Genomic DNA, 24,900 nt, shown 5'->3' on the forward strand with positions numbered 1-24,900 from the left:
AGAAAGAGAGAAAAAACTCGATAATGTAACAGTAAATAAACAATGCCAGGTGATGGAAACTTCACCTGTTACACCATATTTCCTTTTGGCTGCAACTCACAAAAGCAGGATAATGCACTGTAATATGCAAACAAATTCCTATTGATTGTCATGCACACAATAGAATCAGTTGGTCTAGGATCTCAATTTCCGGATTATCATATTAATGTGATCCTTATCAAAGTGCAATGAACCCAGTCCAACAGAAACTGAGAAGAGTTCACAAAAGCCAATTGACGTGATGTTATCTATGTCATTTCATTTCAAATTGATTCAGGAAGCGACGCATCAATGTCAACGCAACTGCCCTAAACACGTTAAGAGGCAGTATTGACGATGAAAAGAAAAGAGATTACTTTTTTTAATGACATTTTACATTTTATGCCTTTAGAAGAGAATGGAAATTACGAAACCCAAGTTTCTTTTTTCAGTTTTGTTTGTTTAGTCTGGGTTGGTAAAGTTGATTTTATGGCATTCAAATAAAATAAGCTCCAATATAGTTAGTTCAACAAATTGTAGGAATAGATAAGATAAAGGATAATATTCCAAGGTATATACTTAAAGTAAAGCTTAGCTGTTGTTTCAAATGAATTAAGTTCATTCAATAAATCATATACTTTCCATTAAAAATCAATAAAAAAAAATCTACAAGACATGGACAAAACAAGACCACCTTTTGAAGGCTTAGTACAAAAATTTTTGCAAACAAAGAGGTCATGCTCAAATATTTTTGTAGAGACCTTATTTGAGATTTTCGAGATGCATTTAGATTCGTTGGTATCGGATTTGGAGTGAACTTTTAATCGTGTGATGTATTCATTACAAATACTACACGTATCAGTACCAATGTTTTTATATGAGACACAAAAGCCTTGATCTATATATAAATTTACACGATTCATATATGCATACAACAAAGACTTCATCACAAGACCGCACACAGCAGTAATACAATTCTGAAGAAAGGCAATTCGCCTGAAAGCTAAATTAAAGGAGTGCAATTCAACCAACATCAGCCACGTCTCTTTGCCAGAGTTTTGTGCCAATATACTTAACTGTCCTTCCACCGCCCCGCCATGTTCTGGTTAAGTCCATTGCTGTCACTATACATATATGCATATGATATATTATATTACATATATATATATATATATATATATATATATATATATATATATATGTGTGTGTGTGTGTGTGTGTGTGTGTGTGTGTGTGACCCTGCACCACAAAACTAACAAAAAGTCGCCAGACATGGATTTTTTAGGTAAGAGCAGATTCTGAAAGAGCAGACTCTAAGCTTTAGAATGATGTATAACTCGGTTCAAATTGACCCCCTAACCTACCTAAATACTGGAAAGAAAGCACACACTCTTGAAAAGTGTGAACTAAGTAAAGAGGCTCTGAAGTACACTGTCTATTCAAGGGTTTAATCTCTATCAAGCCGTGCTAGCTGTGCTGTGAAAGGGACAAAACACAGGATGCAAACCACCGGAGCAACTACAATGAAGGGAATATCAGAATAAGCTGAAAGTGAGCATGTTCTATAAGCACATTCTGCCCATAATTAATATTAACTTTCAAAGCAGTAACATCATCCTTTCAAAAGTTATTAGACTTGAAAGTGCAGAGTGTGCAAAGAATTTCAAGACATGAAAAGCGGCCTTTAAGACATACCTAATGATAATTCTACTCTTCCCCAAAAAAGGGTTGTAGAAAAACTGCTAAAAACACACTTTTCCATTCATGTTAAGATACCAAACTGAAGAATAATGTAGAAGAAGGATAGCTCTTTCAGAAAATATGAAAAACTCAAGATTGACTATTCGAAGGTGAACCATTTCACCTTTTTTGAGTCCTAATGTAAAATCAAGACGTTCCACTTTTTGTTTGTTTTGTGATGCACGGTCATATATATATATATATACATAAGATATGTGCAATATGATATTGACATAAGTAATTTCTACATATGTGACCGTGCACCTCAAAACGAACATAAAGTCGCACACACTGATTTTGCGTGAGGACTGAAAATAAGTGAAATGCGCCAACCTAGCCGAACTTGATTTTTTCATATTTTCTGAAAGAGCGGGTCTTCTTTTACATTGTACTAAAATTTGGTATCATAAAACGGGCTGGAAAGTGTGTTTTTTTATCAGTTTATCTCGAACATTTTTGGTAGAATAGTGTGATTAGGTGTGTCTTTAGAATCCCTTTTTCATTTCTGAAAAACCTTGTCCACACTCTTCACTTTCAACTCTAATAACTTTTGAAAGGATAGGGCTACTGCTTTGAAAGTTGGCACTAATTATGGACAGAATGTGTTAATGAGGCATGCTTAATTTCAGTTTAATCTGATAATCTCTCCATTGTTATTACTCTGATGGTTTATTTCCTGCTTTTTGTCCCATTCATCGCACAGCCAGCACGGTTTGGTAAAGATTAAGCGCTTGAATAGACACTGTACTTCAGAGCCTCTTTTCTCAGTTCACACTTTGCCTGAGTTTGTGCTTTCTTTCCAATATTTAGATAGGTTAGGAGAGTCCATTTGATTTGAGTTATACATCATCTTAAAGCCTAAAGTCTGCTGTTTCAGAATATGGTCTTAACTAAAAATTCATGTCTGGCGACTTTTTGTTTGTTTTGAGGTGCAGGGTCACATATTAAAGCAGCAAATGTGAATTCCTAAGAAATAGGAAAGATGTTGTTGTTTTTATTTCTCCTCTATTGAAATACTCCCTTTAAGACAATCTTATTTTCCTGCAACTACATGTAAGATCTTTACCAACTTATGTCCCGTGGTAGCAAAAAGATGAATAGTCCAACATTGATTTCCAAATATCAAATTCAACCTTTGATTTATCAATCAGGGAAAAGTAATTTCCGCTTGATTTCGTATTTTGCAGAGGAGGGTGGTGAAACATCCCATCCCACCCTATTGTGTTTGAATTCCCCAAGATAAGGAATAATACAATGGAAAAAAGTAAAGATAGTGTACCAACTGCCGATTTTGTTTCAGTCAGTAGCCAAAAGTTTTGCCAAAAGCTTCCAGAAATCTGTCGTTAACACATATCATAACAATGAACTGAACTTTAATAACAAAAAACCAAGAAAATGAAAACATTACAACAGGTCTTTCGGTTTCAAAAATAAAAGCTTAGTTTAGTTGATTTCCACAAGTTCAGTTTAATAGAAAACATTATAGATATACAATCAATCAAATCAAACATATATACATATACATATACAAATCAAAATTATTTTGGGTAAGTACATAATCATAGTTACAAGTTAAAAGGTGTATGTTGAAGATTGACATAACAATTAAAATAAATGGTGGAGGAAATTAGCAGTAGGCATACATAATATCCCTTACAATATTATACTTCAAAAAGTGAAATCAACCAGGCGTCTATTTAGTTTATTGATGGAACGTGAATTCAGTTACGGTCATTAATCTACGCGCACACCGTCGCAGCTGCATTATATCATACATAGATATTGAAACCCTTTGTTAACTTGCGTATTGCTAAATGAATCCAGTTTCATAATCAACCCTGAAGCAATATTCAAGTCCCTATTTGTAGAATCGACACTTTTGTTGAACGGAAACTTTCTGCATGAAATTTCAGAGCGAAAACAACAAAAACAAATCACTGTCTGGAAACTAGAGAAGAAAGAGTGGCATGAAACATTTTGATAACATAGCAACAACAAATACTGCATGCAGTCTGTGAATAAACTATAAATACGATGAAAATCCACCACAGCTTTTATGGACAAGTTGTCTTTCTAACAGTGGTGACTTGCAGACAGTGTTCAACATGTTGGCCTTCGCAGCCTTTCTGGTGACTGCGCTTTTGACTGGATCGTCACACGGGCTGTTCTTCAGTGAGTTTTGTTTTTAAAATCGTTTTCAGAATTTAACATGGCGTCATAAATGTCAGAAGTTTGATGTGTACTGTAAGACAAAGGAATAACTACCAAACAGACTACCAAATAGATTGCATTTTTCTGTACACCTGTGTAATTTTTCCTCCTCATTTTCTTTTTTTTACGTTTAGTTGGAGAAATGCTTTCAAAGTTTGCAATCAGCATATAAACATCCTGTTTGATGGCACGAATGAATGTACAGGAACAGAAATCACAAATTTTGATCGATACACCTTGTATATTTGAATTAAAATGAACTTTGCATCACCGGAGAAGTTTTCATATGGTGGCATTATCTTAAGTATTTAGGGTTGGCAAATAAAGGCACTAGTCGATGGTCGAGACTACAAGGTGTATTTCCTCAGTCTCTCTTCTGAAATAATTAAGATATGAATCGCCATCCCGGTACACTGGTTTGTATTCTCAAAGCTCCGTTCATCACTGTTGCAAACGAAAAGAAAACAATAAGATAATACAATAATACATATAGAATAATAAAACGTCAGGAATAGTCTGTCCTTCTTTAATCTCTTCGAAAAAAAAAGATAATCCGCAAAACCATCAGAAAACCACCCACATGATGAACAGTCTTATTCCAATACTAAGGAGTATAACTTCTGTAAACTCAATAGATTTTATTTTCAAAGATCTTTAAACACCATCAAAGGACAGGTGATCGATTATGACAGCAGTTTTTATTTTCCACGTATAAGTTTGAACTAAATAAAACTAAACTCTTAGAAAGGACAGCTTGAAAATCTTGTGCTTGCTTTTACGGCATGGGTCTCATAGGCACCCGTTCGAATGCACGAGTGCATGCGTTTGATATATTCTACCAATCGGTGTGACATTCATCTTTGTTTTGAGGATATCATTATTATATGTTGAGGACATAACAGGATCGCACATGCCTATACTTTATATTGCTGAGCTCATCTCCAGTATACTATAGGTTTTCCCGGCCAATTTCGCACTTCTTGTCAGTCCATTTGATAAAAGGTTCATTCAATTTAGCAAAAATCCTCGTCACGGCACATTCTGTCATTCAAAATTGCAAGTTGGTCGTTCAATTTAGCATTTCGATCAATGAAATTTGCACATGTGCCTTTCGAATTCGTAAAACGGGCATTCAAATTGGCACGTGCTCTCCAGTCATTCAAATTCGCCAGCACTGGCCGAAAGGGGTATTTCAGTCATTCAATTTCGCGTATGGGTAGTCAAATTCCAAACATGTTCATTCAAATTAACGTCATGTTATTTCTTTCTTGACAAGGTGATAACATTTAAACGCGTATTTCTATGTGGCTTTTTTGTTTCAGCCACGCACTGTTAGGCAGTGAAAGTATCATATTTTGGACCCTATATAACTCGAGTTTGTTGTTCTGTAACGCCCCCTTTCTTTCATACATGTCATTTTAGGCCTACATGTACCAATACTACAGATTATTCATCTTCTTACAGTCATGACAGCACAAGTTAGATACAGACGTATTTCTTCAGAAGACAGAAAAAGAATTATAGGAACATTTGATGAGCATAACCATGACTGCCTAAAACTGGCCGACACACTCGGAATAAAGCGCTCAACGGCCAGACTGGAAGACTGGAAGACTCACTGAGCACATTGAAGAAAAAAAAAAAACTTGCCAAAATCTCTAAAACGAGTACGAAAATATGAAATGTAATGACGCTTGCAAAACAATAACTTTGTTGAAAGAAAAAGCTAAGGAAAGGACCAAAGCATAAACATGCGTGCTAAATTGACTGCAAAAGATGTCGAATTGGATGCCGAAAAATGAATTTGAATGAACGAGTGCAGCATGTCCGTGATCATGTGACTATATTATTCTAATTTGAATGAAGGAATAACGAAATGGTGCTTGTTTTACGAATTTCAATTGAAAAAGTGTTAATTACAATGAGGGGAAAGGTAGTTTGAATGCTCCAGAATGAATTTGAATGAAGAGATCATAAAATTGAATTACCGAACATGTCATCTACGCTAAATTTTGCTAAATTGAATGCAGCAATTAGGAATTGGATTGACAAAAGTGCGAAATTGGCTGGGAAAACCTATGTTTATGTTAGGGGAATATGAAGATTTTTTTTTTTTTTTTTTCAAAGTAAAGATATTTGTACGCTAATTCTTTGTATCAACGTATGCTGATGATGATGAAAACATATAAGTTTGTCAAAGGAGATTTCATGACGACTGTTTGTTTTGTGAAAGTGCAGAGAGAACCAGCCGTTCTGAATGCGTATTATAACTGTATTAACTCGCATACAACCTATGTCCATGATTACGCACATCTGATCTGAAAAAAAAAAAAAACAAATGTAGTAAACTGTTCTTTCCCTCATTTTTTTTTCTGTATCCACAGACGGACCATGTGACTCCAGTCCGTGCTCGAATGGGGGCATATGCATCAACGTGCCAGGCGGAATATCGTTCGTGTGCTTGTGTTCCCAAGGCTTTGTGGGAGTTACTTGCGAAGATACATGTGAGTTGTTAATTGCACTACTCCTATTTCATTCGGGACACTCTGTTTTTATTCACTTATAAGGATTTAACAGACAAACTGATGCAACAAGAAGCACACTCAAGACCACATTGACAGAGATCTCTTGGGGATTATCATGATTATCATTTAGAATTTTTATTTTGGAAGGGGAGGTCAATTAATTACACCAATAGCATGACAAGGTTACTTACCACTAAATTGAAATAAGTGATGTGTCCATTAAAGTATGTGTGTTTGGATGTTTATAGCCGCGATTTCATATTATGATATACATTATAATGAATTTGCCTTATCCCATAAACAAGGATATTATAAGCGACATAAATTTGTCTGATGATACATATTGATAATAAAAAATCATGCAACATATTTATGCTTGTAAAACCAACCATATTTACTTTCACCTTTGTGATATGTGATATATGAAATTGTGTTGTAGATAATTCATTATCTTCATATTTCCTTTAACAGACGATCCCTTCTCCAGCTACTCCTCCTACCCATCGTACTCGTCCTACTCATACTATTCCTCTTCAGGTAGGTGCTGTGGTGTATCAAGTCAATTCAATTCAAATAATCGATTTCTATATATGAAATATAGTACATTCATAATACATAATGCCTGCATGAGTCAAATCACGTCAAGTCCAATAATGCATTATACAATATATTGATACAAATCATGCAACATTGTTATGCTTGTAAAACCAATCATATTTCACAATTGTGATATGTGATATGTGAAATTGTATTGTAGATAATTATCTTCATATTTTCTTTTACAGACTATCCCTTCTCTAGCTACTCCTACTACCCATCCTACTCGTCCTACTCATACTATCCCTCTTCAGGTAGGTGCTGTGCTATGCTGTACCAATTCAATTCAATTCAATTCAATTCAATTCAAATAATTGATTTCTACGTATAAAGTATAGTACAACTCGTAATACATAATGCTTGCATGAGTCAAATCACATAAAATTCAATAATCCATTACCCAATAATGTGGTTTTTTAATGTTTCGGCAAGTGAAAAAGTAAGCAAATAAAACTATTCTTGTTTAACTGCATAGATTAATGGAATAGAGAAATTGACAAGAAAAGCGAGGCTTGTAAATTACTCTCCAGATCAGGTATATAAATCCTACTGGCATCGCATTAATCCCCCTTATAGTTTTTCATAATTAGATATTTCACTGCTCGTGGAAATGACATTCTGAAACAAGCGTTTATATTTCTCATGATCTGCCGACTTTTATCGACCCATGTTTGCATTCACGATTTTGATGATAGTGAAAGTACCATATAAATTTATGTATGATATTTCTGGAAAGAATTGTTTGTGTGTGCGCGCCTACTGTGAATTTACCTTCATTATCCAAATGCTGCTGCAGCTGCTCCTGAAAAGATCTATAATAGGTAAAAATAGAAATAAGATAAAAACGTTTTTTTTTCAGCAAATAAGGTAAACAAAACATTGAGGAATGAAAAGACTGTACAAGAATTTAGGAACCTTACAGTTTGTCATGAAAATTGAAATGGTCGAAATTGATTATAACTATATAAAGTGCGAATAATGGAAGGACCTACTAAAAAAGCTGAGTTTGTAGAAGTAGAATATGGACCTTTCTGGGAAGAACATCAATGAAAAGAACGATCTTCATAGACTTCAATATTTAGAACCAAAAAGTCACAACAGTACCTGCATCAACATTCAAAGCGATCACTGCAGACAAACGCACACACATACACATAGAACACGTGGTACACAAAGAGGTATACGGTACATGTGTATCAGTAGGGACAAATCGTAACTGCAGATAAACGCATACGAATACACATGGAACACGTGGTACATAAAGATGTATACGGTACATGTGTATCAGTATAGGGACAAATCTTTCTGCAGATAAACGCACACGCATACATATGGAACACGTGGTACATAAAGAGGTATACGGTACATGTGTATCAGTAGGGACAAATCGTAACTTACGTGCATGCAATCATATCTAGATTACAATTTATTACTCTCTTTAGTCCTTGTTGCTTGTAGTCATCAAACTAAATTTGAGGAGAATCTGGTATTTAGAGATAGGATCAGACAAAAAAAAAAAGATGAAAAGAAGACTACCAGACAAATAAATAAGAGGGGATTTCTTGGATATTTGTATCTAATTTTCATCATATTTATTCTGGTGGCAGCGTACATAGACTTTAAAGTGATTTATCCGGGTGTGTATGTTTGGAAATACAATTCAATGCGATTTCTTTCGATGTTAATATGAATATGAATATGAATATGAATACTGACGTATCAATTATGTGTATCCTGGAAGATTTTCACCTTGTAAACCCATGTCAAGTTACCTTAACCTTTGTTATGAAATTGCTATGAATTTACGATAGATAAAAATGGTTGATATTTCATTTTTCTCTATTTCTTGAACAGATTCCTTCCCAAGTTTTTCTAGCTACCCATTCTATTCATCCGATTCATATTCGGGTAGGACCAATGTTTCACTGTTCGTACTATCGTTGTATTGTACTTTTCAGTTATTGTTGTTATTTTTTCTTTCTTTACGTATTGGATGATTCCTGGACAACTTCAAGTTGAGATCACGTGGATCTGGCGACTTTCATGACAATATCATTGTTTTGCTCTACGGTTTTGATCAAAAGTAACTCAGATAATAATAAACGTATTTAAGAAGAGTATTTGCGTTTTCTTTATCTATAATGATGTAACGTCCACAGTTTTTCTACGCCTCCTGACGGGAGTTACAAGAAGAGAATACGAATATCTTTACTAGGTGATGGAACAGATTTTCCCAAAATGTCTTAGCCATTATATCAACCTAGTTTTTTTTAACACTTTAACAGCATTTTTTAAAGATGCAATCTAAAAGAATGGAGTGGTAAATCAACTTTTTATATGGTGTCACTGCTCTAAACCTATGTAAATGTTAAATCTGACACTCAAAATGTCGGATTTACCATTTCATTAAGTTCAGTTTAAAAAAGGGGGTAAATCCATTGTTTTGAGTGTTAAATTTAAAATTTTAACAAGGTTTCGTTGATTTACCATTTTATTTTAGAGAATGGATTTGCCCATATTGTTTTAAGGAAATAAGAGTGCGACACTTTCTGAGATTCGTTTTCAAACTTTAACATGCCGTTTTTAAATTTTATCATTTTGATATAACCTCCATGCAGATAGCAATTTTTGAGTGCACCTGTCTATCTTTTTCTTCTTCATTTCCTTCCTCCTTTTGACGTTAGTTGGATAAATGCTTTCAAAGATTGTAGATGGCATATAAACATACTGTATTGATGGCACAAAAATGAACGTAGAGAAACAGAAATCGTAAATTTTAATCGATACATTCAGCATCGTGAAATGCAATCTGTTTTACCGGAGAGATTTTCATCGGTGGCATTATTAGAAGTATTGTGGGTTGGCAAATGAGACTCTATAGCGATGGTCGAGACTACAGGATGTGAATGTAAGAGCGAATATCTTCTTCTTTTATTTCCTCAATTTCTTTTCTGAACTAATTGAGATATCAAAAGAAATCCAGTAGATTAGTTTGTATTCTGAAAGCTCCGTTCATCAGTGTTGAAATACAGTGGCGTACTGTTCCCCACTTCCAGGTTTCGTCTGCTGACAAGCAAAAAGAAAAAAAAAAGAAAAAAAAAAGAAAAGGGGGGGGGAGGGGGCTTTAGTGCAGCTTTCGTTTTTATCTTTAATCACTTTTATTCCCCCCCCCCTAAAAAAAAAAATGATAAAGGGGTAGGCCCCAGTGAGAAGGACACTGAAATAATAGAATGAAATTATATCCACATAGAATAATGGAACAAAAGGAGCATTTTGTTTTCCTTCTTTAATCTCTTGAAAGAACTTGCAGAGGCTAATAAAAACCGCCAATATGACAAACTTTTTTTTTCTTGCAATGCAGTAAAACATACATGACATACAAACTCAACAAATGTTATATTTTTAAAGATCTTTAAACACTTCTGACAGATGATAATTCATGATATCAGTTTTTTATGATGTAAGTATAAATTTGAAGAGATATAAGATGCAACGCTTATCATATTCCCTCAAATCCATATACGCTTTGGATTATTTAGCTTTGAAGTGGGGTTCATGATGAAACCATACCTGAAATGAAGGCCTTAGAGTACCTGCTGTTTTCTTAGTGTCCCATAGCGTGTTCATAATAATCATGTTCACATATTCGACTATGTGTAAATGCTCGAATTCAACAGTTTGAATTATGATTTCACATTATCGTGTTGTTTTTCACAGGAAAAGAGTTCACGTAGAAATGTTTTGCTTTACACGGTGGCACACTGTGTTCTTTTCGACAGGATAAGATCAGACCACTCCACATTGTCCTTTGACATAATAGGCGACTTGATGTGCTTTTCCTTGTCAAAAAGAAATGATTAATTTTCATGACCGAAATGTTTAACATTTCAATACACGTAGGCCCCTAAGAAGATACCTTTCGAATTATTTGAAAAAAAAAACATAAACAGGCTGTAACATGTAATAAAGCTCTTTCAACGTGAGTCCTTGATGTGCATGTAATCACGGTGATATGGAAAAGCGTGCAGACAATGCGTGCAGACAAGGGAAAATCTTGGGCTTGCTGCTGCTGCTGCGGAGGTTTTCTAGGTAAAAAATTCGAATGCACAAGTATGTTAATGATTCTACACATCGCACTGACATTGTGAGTATACTATCAACGCACAAGAGGCAAATGACGAGGCAGAAAGCCAATCCGAAAAAGCAATGCACTCGACTATTTATCGTTGAGCTCTTCTGCCGTATAGGCCTATGATTTGAGAGGTATCCGAGGCGGCGTTTTCTTTCAAAGTATTTTATACTCCAGTTCTTTGAAATGTATGCTGATGATAAAAAAGAAAGACATACATTTTGTCAAACGCGATCTAAATATGCCTGTTTTTATTGTGAAAGGATAGTGGGAACAAACAAAAATGCGCTTAGCGTATAATTCGCGTCCAGTCATTTCCACATCGTACTTTTGGCGTCGATCACAGAAGAAGAGAAAAGAAGAGAGATGTAATATAATGTTCTTTCCTTCATTTCTGTATCCATAGACACGCCATGTGACAACAGTCCGTGCATGAATGGAGGTTTATGCTTCAACGCCGTGGCAGGCGAAACATATCTCTGTTTGTGTCCCCCAGGATTCGCGGGACTTTCTTGCGAGTTGTCCAGTGAGTTGTAAATTGTGCTATTCCTATTTCATTCGACGAACAGACACAGCATGACATACTCTCAAGAATGTATCTATTGAGATCTCTTGGAAATTCCTTTTAATTATCATTCTAAATTGTATTTTTGAAGGGGAGGTCACTGATTATTACATTAATAGCATGACAAGGATACAGATGAAGTTAGTAATTGGTTATGCCACAAGGATCATGTGTGTTTCGATATATAGCTGCGATTTCATAATAGCATGATATAATGAATTTGCATTATCCCATAAACAATGATATCAGCGACATAAGTTTGTCTGATGATACAATCATACTACGTTTATCATGCAGCATTTTCATGCTTGTAAATCCAATCATAGGTACTTCACCTTTGTTTGTGAAAGTGGTAAATCAATCTATTTTCAAAAGATATGTGCAATTGTGTAGTAGATGATTTGCTGTATCTTCGTATTTCCTTTAACAGCCGATCCCTTCTCCAGCTACTCCTCCTACCCATCGTACTCATCCTACTCATACTATTCCTCTTCAGGTAAGAGCTGCCCTCTATCAATTCAATTCAATTCAATTCAATTCAATTCAATTCAATTCAATTCAATTCAAATAATTTGATTTCTATTAATGAAGTATAGTACAAATCATAATACTTAATGCTTACATGAGTTAAATCACACAAATTTCAATGATACATTACACAATAATTATCATTTTGTGTTTATGTTTCGGAAGACTATTAGAGTAAGCAATAAAAACTACATAATGAAACAGAGAAATACAAGATGCTTTTAAAAGCTTGTAAACAAAGAAAAAATGTGAATTATTCTCCAGATCTTGTGTAAACTCCTACTAGCATGGTATATCCCCTTATATTGTTTTTTCCTAATTTGATACTTCACTGGTCATGGGAAATGGCAGTCTGAATCGAGCGTATAAATTTCCCATGATCTGGCGATTTTTGTCGATTAAATCTTTGTATGCAAGAATTTGATGACTGCGAAAATAGCTTATGAACTTACGTACAATATTTCGGGGAAAATGTATGTGTGTGTGTGTGTGTGTGTGTGTGTGTGTGTGTGTGTGTGTGTGTGTTTGTGTGTTCCAGCCGTTGTTAGGAAATTATGGTATTTCATTTTTTTTTCTTGAACAGATCCCTTCCCAAGCTTCCCGAGCTATCCATTCTATTCGTCGGATTCATATTTGGGTAGGAACAATGTTTTACTGTTCTTACTGTCGTGGTATTGTACTTTTCAGTTATTTGTTGTTGTAGTTGTTCTTGCAAAGAAAATGGATTTCTATCGAGATTCGAAACCCAATGGAAACCCATTTTCTTTTCTCAAAGTTTTCACTATCTATCATTTGTTTCTGGTCAGTTTTCTCTTTCTTTGTTTTAACGTACAATGTATATATACACGTCTGTGTATAAGATAAGAAACAAAACTGGATCAACGTTCATGCTGTATTCACCAAAGGTTTATTTCTGCACACAAATTTTGAAGTGTCTCGCCGCCCTTTCTCGAGTATCAATACTTGAGAAAGGGCGGCGAGACGCTCAAAAATTTGTGGGCAGAAATAAACCGTTGGTAAATACAGCATGAACTTTGTTCCAAGTTTGTTTCTTAACTTGACATTTTGCCAACACGTGGAGAACCTACACAATATATATATATATATATATATATATATATATATATTTCATCAAGCAGCTATTGTTCCAATCAATTTTAAAGAACTAGGAAAATTAACTTTATGGGATTAATCATTCTTCAGTTACAGATTTTGGATGTGATGACTACCAGTATATGTGCCCGGATGAATATCGTTGCATCCCGAAGAGCTGGGTTTGTGATGGCATTGTTGACTGCTACGACAACAGTGACGAAACAGGCTGCGGTGATTTAAGTTCCAAGCGTGAAGACTTGATCTTTGATTGCATTATAATTTCATTGCACTTTTACTTTACAATAAATGATACCATACCGGTTTCCTCAGTGCTTACTAGATTAAAGAAAATAAACATGTAGTTACAAGACGGACATAAAGTAAGGAGGTACTTCTGTCTTTCGTAATATACCATGGTTTTTATGATTTTGATGAACTTTAAAGTGAACGAAGAGAGTTGAAACAACGTAATACGGCAGACGGTTTATAGTGTAATTCATTCTCCCCATCAGATAGAATGTTATTACTGTGTCACTATTTTTTTCTCTGCCAGCGACATTTATCTTTATCCATAGTGTTATCTTGTGTTATAAAGTGGGCTTTAGAATCTCTGCAATCTAATTGGCCATGCATTGATTTTTCCTGATCCACACGGAACCATGCGTCCGGTAAAATCCGAATGTATGGCAATGGCTCAAGTCTTGTATAATGTTGTAGGTGTACCGGACGCATGATGGGGAAAATGGTTGTATTTAATAAATATAAGGGCCCATTTTATAACACAAAGGATGGACAGGCCCATTTCGTGGATCAGTGAGAGCTTAATGTCACGAGCAATATGAGCTTGTTTGATAAAAGAATATTTTGTACACCTGGAACATTTCCGTCAATTGTGTTTACCTATTCTAGGTATCTCTAATTCTTTCGTAAGAAATTGGTACAGCTCTAAAATATGTGAAAATACATGATATTCCATTCTTTTTATTATTTCCTTTGCAGGAGATTCCTTCTCCAGCTTCTCTTCCTATTCATTTGATTCATATTCAGGTAATTTCTACTAAACGTGGTGTTACCTATCTCATTCGAAAAAAGAGAAAACTCTTGAACTTGCTTGTTCCCCGGTTATGTCTAGTACTCGTCTGCCAACGTGCCAACGGTCCTGTTTACCATTTAGAGCAGTGATTTGATAAAATAAGATCACATTTGATGCATATGTGTAGGTCTGTTGTATCACAAAACATCCTACCATATCAAATTTTCGCAATAAAGCGTAAAATATCGGGAGATATCAGTATCTTAAATCACAATGAACATAACGGTAGACGGTTTAGTCTGGAAACATTTTTATTATAACTATTGTTCACATTTTGTGTATTTAACAATGCTTAACATCGATAATAATGACTCACATTTTTACAATGGTCGTTTCTATCCGTAACTCGCGTTTTAGGACCTCAGTGTATTTTAAAGCACTAATGTTGGGTTTTCGTTTCATCTGCAAATAGTGAATTATGCCTTCAAAGTCCAAAAACTCAAATTTGAAAGTATGACCCTTTTGAGTTTGCAGATCGCGCTAGTATACGTTATCCTGATTTTCCACACATTATCTAAGTACTTAATCTCGACACCATAACTTAAAAAACGGGCTTCTTTCGTAGCGTTTTAGCCGGGGTTGCTAGCAGTAATCAAACAAAATGTCAGGAAACTCTGGTATTAGATAGATATGATCAGACAAATAGATAAAGATCAGACAAGCATACAAGTACATTTTCGGGGATTTTTTTTTGTGAATTGGTATCATGATCTTTATTATCATCTTTGATATTGTTGGAGGGTAAATAAACTGTAATGATTTGTCCTTGTGTGTGTGTTTGAAAACATAAATCAATGCAATTTGTTATGATGTCATAGTGATTTTGCATTTTGACATAAAGAACACCAGCGACGTAAGTTTGCTCGTTGATGAATACTGAATACTGACATATCAACTAGGTGTATCCTGCAACATTGTTACCTTGTAAACGCATCCCAAGTGACCCTTACCTCTGTTATGAAATTGTGAATTTACGATTAATTATGTAAAAATGTGTGATATTTCATTCCTTTTTTCTTTCTTGAACAGATCCCTTCCCAAGCTTCCCTAGCTACCCATTCTATTCGTCTGATTCATCTTCAGGTAGGACCAATGTTCCACTGTTCTTTATGTCGTGGTATTGTATTTCTCTTCTTAAAGAAATAAAAAAAAAATGCTTAAACAGCGGTACTTCGATACCGATTGTGTTTTATATCTTTAGTGTGCGGATTTGCATCAACTACATATTTTCATATAGGTGTTTGACATACAAATCAGGAAAAGGAAAACTTTGCAGGTCTTTCTGATGGCACTTCACTCAGAAAATTAACTTTATTGAATTAATTATCCTTCAATTACAGATTTTGGATGTGCGGACTACCAGTATATGTGCCCGGATGGATATTGCATCCCGGAAAATTGGGTTTGTGATGCCATTGTTGACTGCTACGACGGCAGTGACGAAACAGGCTGCGGTGATTTATGTTCCAAGCGTGCAAACGTGCTGCTTATTAATTGCATTTTAATTCACTGCAATTCTATTTTCGATAAAACGTCATCATTTCGGTTTCCTCAGTGCTTACTAGATATTGTAAAAAAGAATAATAACATCCGATTACAAGACTTACTTAAAACTAAAGAGAAAAGTTCTCTCCTTAATAAGAAAGGGGTTGCTGAAATCTGTAGATGTGAGACGTTATCCTGTTAATAATTTCATCTGTTTATTTTCAATTTGTTAATTTTATCTTTTTGTTATTTATATTACTGCAGCTGACCTTGATTTTTACGCTCATGATATATATATATATATATATATATATATATATATATATGTATATATACATATATTCCATATGAATGCATTTTTTGTTTGTTTTCCTGTGTTTTATCTCAGGAGTTTGTTGGAAAATTGCTAATGCTGATCAAGCCATCCTGAATAAACACATTTTGATATACAAATAAATACATAAATACGTGCATAAATACGTAAGCGAATATAATCGCACAACATAATTTTGGAGGACAATAAAATGAGCAAACAGTATTGAAGCAACATGAAATGCTTTGTCATCTTATTCAGCTTTATTTATTTACCGTTATTGATTTTTTTTCTCCGTCAGATACTTTTCTCTTAATCAATACTGTCACCTTGTGCGAGTAAACCATACTTGAATGGAGGAATATGCAGCGACCAGGAAGAGTTAATGTCGAGTCAGTGCGTCTTGTAATACGATTGCATCTTTTCATGAAGAATGATAACGATATAGCTTGTTTGATCATGAAGGTTAGGATATTTCGCACAGCATGCAATAATATCTTCGCCTCTTCGCCATCCAAAGTATCCTTGTATCTATTACAGGAAAAAAATGATATTGAGTTCTTTTTTTTATTTCCTTCACAGGCGACTCCTTCTCCAGCTTTCCGTCCTATTCATTCTTTTCGTATTCAGGTATGACTTAGCAATCCTACTAGCCTGGGTTTAGTTCTCTCGACGAGAAAATAAAGTCTTTTCAATTTGATTGTTTCTCTGGTGATGCTACATTGCTGAATGACAGTCTGAATCATGCATACTCAATCCTCATAATTTGCCCGTCTTCAATCTAATGACAACAAATGTGACAGACATGTATTGTTTTCCTGAGAAGAATAGGTGTTTCTGAGCCTTTCTGTAATATCATGTTTGTAACTCCATAACTTTTCTTTGGCGTCTTGATGGAAGCTACGATCTCAAAATCTGCAAGGAGAAATTATTTACATTTCTTTGAACAAAATCGCAACAGTACTTTAATACAGTCGAATACATTTGGTGAACTGCAAAATGCTGAGAGGACCATGTAAATATATACATAGACGCACATGCACACACGCACACACACACACATTATATATATATTATATATATATAATATATATATATATATATATATATATATATATATATGTGAACGTGCACCTCAAAACGAACATAAAGTCCGCACACACTGATTTTGCGTGAGGACTGAAAACAAGTGAAATGGTTCAACCTAGCCGAACTTGACTTTTTCATATTTTCTGAAAAAGCGGGTCTTCTTTTACATTATGCTAAAATTTGGTATCATAAAACGGGCAGGAAAGTGTGTTTTTTAGCAGTTTATCTCGAACATTTTTGATGGAATAGTGTGATTAGGTGTGTCTTCAGAATCCCTTTTTCATTTCTGAAAAACCTTGTCCACACTCTTCACTTTCAACTCTATTAACTTTTGAAAAGATAGTGCTACTGCTTTGAAAGTTGGCATTGATTATGGACAGAATGTGTAAATGAGGTATGCTTAATTTCACTTTAATCTGATAATCCCTTCATTGTTGTTACTCCGGTGGTTTACTTCCTGTTTTTTGTCCCATTCATCGCACAGCCAGCACGGTTTGGTAAAGATTAAGCGCTTGAATAGGCACTGTACTTCATAGCCTCTTTTCTCAGTTCACACTTTTCCTGAGGTTGTGCTTTCTTTCCAATATTTAGATAGGTTAGGAGAGTCCATTTGATTTGAGTTATACATCATTTTAAAGCTTAAAGTCAACTCTTTCAGAATATAGTCTTAACTAAAAATTCATGTCTGGCGACTTTTTGTTTGTTTTGAGGTGCACTGTCACATATATATATATATATATATATATATATAGATATATATATATATATAATATGTACAATGTATATATAATGTGTGTACATACATAGCAACTTTGGTTGCGATCAATCCACACCCTCAGACGTGTTTATAAATTCTGTAAGACTTAAACATGCGTCAGAATGCATTATTCTTATGTAATCTTTCCTTTTTTATATTATTAACAGATTCCTTTCCAAGCTACCCGAGCTTCCCTTTCTCGTCATTCAACTCGTACTCAGGTAGGGCCAATGTTTTAGTATTCCTACTGCAGTTGTATTGTAGTTTACAGTTATTTATTTTTTATCATTATTACTATAACTTGCGTATTGGATATTTCCCTGGAAAATGTTGTCGGAATCAAATTCTGAATCTTATGGATCTGCCAACTTGTATTAGTCATTCCTTGGTATGCATGATTTGATGCCAACAAAATTGCAGAGGCGTATGGTATTTCTGACACAAATATGTGTTTATGAATGTACCTATTACGATTTTACCCTCATATTTTTTTTTCTGCAACCTGATGACAGTTGATCTAGGAAGTGAAAAAGGTGTATCATTCAACGAGAGAATACCGATAGCTTTAAAAGAAAAAAGTCACAACAATACTTTGGTATCAACATCCAAGCGAAGGAATAGTAAAAGATATGACGATGCTGGAAAGTAATACATATTTGTATTAACATAATATCTGAATATCGTAAGCAGCTTTCTTTTCATATTGTTTCAAAACCTATGAAATCCGTGTTCAGAGTACAATACTTTTGGGGGTTTGCTCGTTTATTGTTAAAATGTCTATTCCCATGCGAACTTGACCGCATCTAAGATTTTTAAACTCGTTATGTTATGTTTCTGTTATGTTAGTGATGTTTGGAATGGGCATACATGATAGTACACTGCATGTTTTCGCAGTAGTTTATTCTGAATGGCAGTGTGGGATGGGAACATAGCATATATACATGTATAATTGGCACTATGATAGGAAAAGTTGAAATCTCTTAACCTGAAGTTTGTTTTTGTTTTTTTCCTGATGGCAGGTAACGAATACATTTGTCTATACAATTAATCATCCATCCATTACAGATTACGGATGTGACGAGCATACCTGCCCGGATGGAAAATGTATCCCCAACAGCTGGATTTGCGATGCAATCGTTGACTGCGACGACGGCAGTGACGAATTGGGCTGCGGTGATTTAATGTTCAAGTGTCTTCACATGACTTGCTCATTGCATTATGATTTCATTATCTTTCAATATCATAACGAAACGTCTAAGTGTTTGCTTAATGATCCTAAGAATACATTCATAAGATCATTATTGCAGTCGAACTTCTCTATTTCGGAATATACCAAGAAAATTGGTTTCATTAGATTCTTTTTTTGAACAGCTTGTTAGGCTACTTTCTTCATCACGTTAGCATCATGTATGAGTTGTTATTTATGCATTTTATTTTTTACTGCCACATTTCGCTTTATCCGTAGTGTCACCTTGTGATACTAACCCTTGCCAGAATGGAGGCTTTTGCATGGACCAGGGTGGCTTAATGTCGTTTGAATGCTTCTGTCCCGTAGGCTTCGAGGGCTTGTTCTGTGAATTCGCAAGTGAGCTGCTTATCAAAGAAACCCCATCCTATTCAATAAATTGTCATTTTTTTTTGGGGGGGGGGCATATCATCAGATTTTACTGTACAGACGGATAAAAACAAATTGTTGTCCTCTCTTGTTGATCTATCAGTATCACACATCATCGTTATAGTTATTGGAATGAGGAGTCTCTGTTGTTTTCTTTTCTTATGCCAGATATTACAGCGATTTAGTTTACAAATAAGACAATTAATTGAAACAACACGTTTTTGACAGGAACCAGAATTTGAACTACACATTTCCATCGACCATAGTTTGACACGTGTACCGATTGACATTGGCATAATTTGTTGGGCTCATTTCATTTAAGTTTTGTTCAGTCTAATTTCTGCATTCCATTGTCAATGCAATGATGCAAAAGATCACAAAATGCTGGCAGTATTGTCAGTACCAAAATCAACTATTCTGTTATCATGTGTCGTACATACAAGAGAAAACATTGAAAGAAAAGACATAAAGCAATGTCATGTTGAATGTAGATACCAATGAAACACGGTAGAGTAAAATTTACGCCAATTAACTTTACTGCAGGGAACAATCCATATAGGCTTATCTTGACCCCAGCGATGACACTAATGTACTGTTGATCAAAATTGATAAACTATCGTAATTAAATACTTAATCTTGTCACTTATTACTTACATGTCTATATTGGCACATGTGCGTCGTCCTACATTGACATGTTTTGCGCACTATCCGGCAGGTCGTTTATTTAGTGAATGTTTGATTTTCAATCCTAGGCATGCAAAGTGACTGTTATCTCTTTTTTAGAAATTTATACCATTTTACATTGTTTTATGACATTCTAAAGGGTAATGAAATTTCCTTTTTCGTTTTGTCCACAGCCGATTCCTTCTCCAGCTCCTTGTCTTCGTATACAGGTATTCTTCAATATTTTATTATTTCTCTTCATTTATAAGATTCAGGAACTCATGAGTCCTTCTTTATACAACCTTGTCCACTTGGAATTGTGATGTTAAATTTACATAATAATCTGCGCTATTCATCATAAACTTCTTTCCAGGATTTTGGTGGTAGCAAAAGGAAAAACCTCATGGTGTCTTCAAAATTTCTTCCTACAGTAACGCTTTTTATAGTAAATATATATGGATTTTGATTATTCCCAGGTAGGAAAGATGTGATTAATGAGGATAATTGATATCGTCGAAGATATTCAAGCGGAAGTGCGAGATGTGATGGTAATGGCTTCAAAAACATGTTCACAGGAAATATGTTTACAGTGTATATTTTAAATAGACGCTAAGTTTTGAAGTCAGGTACCCGATATAAGTATCTTTCTCACTATTCCTCGGTGCATGACAGATTTCGGATGTGAAGAGTATACCTGCCCGAGTGGAGAATGTATACCGAACTACTGGATTTGTGATGGTATCGTTGACTGCAGCGATAGCAGTGACGAAATAGGCTGCGGTGAGTTTTTGCTTCAATTGTCCATATGTAACCGCTGATGGTAGTATCGAAATCACTCGCGGTATATATTGAATTTCACATCGTATCAACACCGTGTCATTTATCTCATAATCTACTTGAAGTTACGGAGAGAAATCCACATACACACACAACATATTTTTGACTCCTTTTCACTTGATTAAGGCTCTCCCATGTAATCATCTTGTTCATCATCTGAAAGCAACTCAATTTTGTATGAAGCGTAACCGAACATTTTACTTGATTCCTTCTATACTGACAGATAAACCTTTGATCCGAATCTTTCTATACTGACAGATTTTTACGGATGTCCAGAATATACCTGCCCGAATGGAGAATGTATCCCATACGAGTGGATCTGTGATGGTTTTGATGACTGCGGCGACTTTACTGACGAAGCATACTGCAGTGAGAAAATGTTTTGCGTGTCTTCCTTGACATGTAACAACAAAATTATACAGAGTGTCTTGTCTGACATTCTAGCATAACTCCCTCGAGAATTTCAAGTGTTATATTACACAACTAAAACTGCACATATCTGTAAATGTTCCAGGTCATTCCGCATCTTTCTCAGCATGGATATCACTAAACATTGCTTGAATTAATCGAACCGCTCCACACAGCCAAAGACAACAGTAGTAATGTATGAGCTCCTTATGAAATGCAGGCAATCCTGAGCCCCTTTAAGGTATTCAATAGCAACAAAAATTATACAATCATATGTATGCATTGGTCTTTGTTTCCATTGTTGTCTATGTCTCTGTCTTTGTCCTTACCTCGGTTTTGTATTTCTATACATTTACCATGATACTGCATAAGTATCATTGAATGTAATACTCATTTAGGTTAAGGGCACGTACACTCGTCACAAGTGTTTGTACTACTAGAGATAGCCCTCAGCATTTTCAAGTTGACCGCATGTTACTTTATATAATATATAGATAAAATATATTCAAATTCATATTCATATTTGCTGGAAATAGGCCTAAATGTCATTGAACTTGAATGATGTATGTATGTCTGTATTATTGTGTATATCTATGTGTTTGTGTGTGTGTTACATGTATTATCCTCTGCATATATTTTATGCACACAAATGTGCGTATATAAGACATTTAAATGGAGGTAGGTAGGTTTGAGTATTTGAGTCTGTATTTGTGCTGTAACGTCAGTGATTATTCAAAATACACAGAAAAGGACAGTAGCAAAATAGCGTGTAAACTTTTTTGTGTGTGATTTTTTCTTCTTCAATTACAGGTGAACCATCTTGGTATTTCTCCTCATTCAGCTCTTATTCAGGTATGAATATTCCATTCTACATTTCATGTCAAAAATAATGAGTCTCTCGAACCCATAATGCCTTTCCCGCCGTTTTGTATTAATGGCGAGCTTTAGATCTGCAAGGCAAACGCAAAGACGACGCTTCCTCCCAGGTCGGACAACGGAAACAGCTGTCTTCGCGCATGTGCAGAACATAATCTTTTCCTAAATAGTGTCGTCTTATCGTTCGCGTCGCAGACCTAAAGCTCAGTAATAAGTCAATGTGAGAACGCATGCGTCGCCTGAATGAAGTGGGCAAGATGTACAAGCGCAAGGACTTCTTTTCTTATGAACAACTGTGGTTATGCTTCAATGGTAAAAATGGTCCTTATGATCATGTCTTGGATTGTAGATATTCCTCGTATATAAAAAAAAGAAATCTTATGATGCAATTTAGACTGTTATCGTATATTCTCCTCAAAAAATAATTACCTTTGCCTCCACATTCTGTAATAATTGCGGCATCATTACTTTGCCTTACGTGACTGTATAACCTTCTTCAAATTTACCTTCTCCTTGTATGACTTTACGGCCCTTTTTTAGATCGTGGAAACGTGTTAAAGTGTAATCTTTCATCGATAATTGATATTGTAATCTTTATTGTAAAAACAGATGTTTCTCACGGTCGGACAATGGCACTTGCACTATTACTTTTTTAACTTGATTCCATATACTCTTCTTTTTTTTACACTTTCTGTATGTAAGAATACTACGGATGTCCTGAGTTCATGTGTCCGACCGGAGAATGTATTCCATTCGAGTGGATCTGTGATGACTACTCAGACTGTTACGATAATAGTGACGAAATGTATTGCGGTAAGGCTTTTTTTCAGTTTACCAAAAAGCACTGCATTGATTATAGAAGAACAAGATAATGGGCCATAGATATTCAAGTATGGATGTTATTCATGCAAGGTCATTTACAGGAGCCATGTTAATAGAGAATGTCTGAATCGGAGAGAATGAGAAACAACCACAAACGGACAGTGACGGAAATATGACGTGAAAATAAAGTAAAGTTCTGAGACAAAAGTAGTGCCAAGAACATAAATGACAGTTTTTGACACGAGAAAAATCTGTACTTTGGAGTAAAACCAGTAAGCGGGGTTCCCACTATCGTGCGATTCATTGCGAACGCCACGATTGGACATTCGTAACTGATCGTGGAAAATTTGTTCAACTCGTCTGACATTTCACGTTTGGCTACGAGGTTATGCGAGTCAATAAGTGTTGGTACGCTTGGATGCGATATGGTCACGATTGGTCTATTTCAAGCGATACGATCTGTCACGATCTGGTCTGCCGTTCAAATACGATCCGACAGGATTGTCCTGATTGAGTTAACGATTGGTACCGATCTAACATGACCATTACGATCAGGATCCCCGATCTGGTACATGCAGCAACGTACTGATACGTTCCAATACGAATACTGCGAACCAATACGGGCTGCTGAGATAAGATACGATATCTTTTACGATCGGGATCAGAAGCGACCCCCATTTAAGGCGCGATTGGACCCGAATGGGAATATTATAGTCCTGACGATGGATTTCATTGTTTCCCTTAAATCATGCAGAGTGACTAGGCCTATCAATTTTATCCACAACCATTGGTGATGGCAAGGCTTGACAGGTTGACGATGATGACAACGTAACCTTTGCAGTATTGCTAGTGACGATTATGTTATCAGAGAGAAATCAGCACCCAGGCCAGCCATAACCTCAGATATTCCCTCGTCTAATATTAAACGTAAAGAAATTAATAGATTATTAAATCGACATGCTCACCCTCCCCCCTTACAAAAAAAAAAAAAATGAAATGAAAAAACAGCAAGACAAAATGACCTTTCTCTCCAATACATGAAGAAAATAATTATATGATGAAATGGAAGCTAAGAAAGAGGATGGGATCATTTTGAATGTTATCTAATATAGTATTATGTGTTATATACGCTCGATATAAGAAAGTTGACCGAATGGATAGTATTGCTTATGTGTTCGATTTCATATTCGCAAAGTGTATGTATCATATGCCTTTTTATTTCAAAATGTCGTTATCTCATGGGTTATTAAAAGTTTGGTTTATTCGGCTTGATTTAGTGATTTACTTAACAATGTTTAACATAACTGATACACACACATAACAGAAAAGTGACTCCCTAATCAAAATGATGTCACTTTTTTAACAAAAAGGAGGATTTACGCAAAATTATTTCGCAGGGGTATATTGCTACACTTATTGAATAAATAACTTTGAAAAATAATAAGAGTGATCTTCATTGTCATAATCATACGAGTGATCTTACATCCACGACAATGGTCACTTTTACATTTGCAGTAATAATAAGAGTTGAAAA

This window comes from Diadema antillarum, unplaced genomic scaffold (genome assembly GCF_040938485.1).
Source record: "Diadema antillarum isolate AM-2024a unplaced genomic scaffold, OU_Dant_1.0 seq00000047_RagTag, whole genome shotgun sequence".
In the NCBI taxonomy this organism is placed as follows: domain Eukaryota; kingdom Metazoa; phylum Echinodermata; class Echinoidea; order Diadematoida; family Diadematidae; genus Diadema; species Diadema antillarum.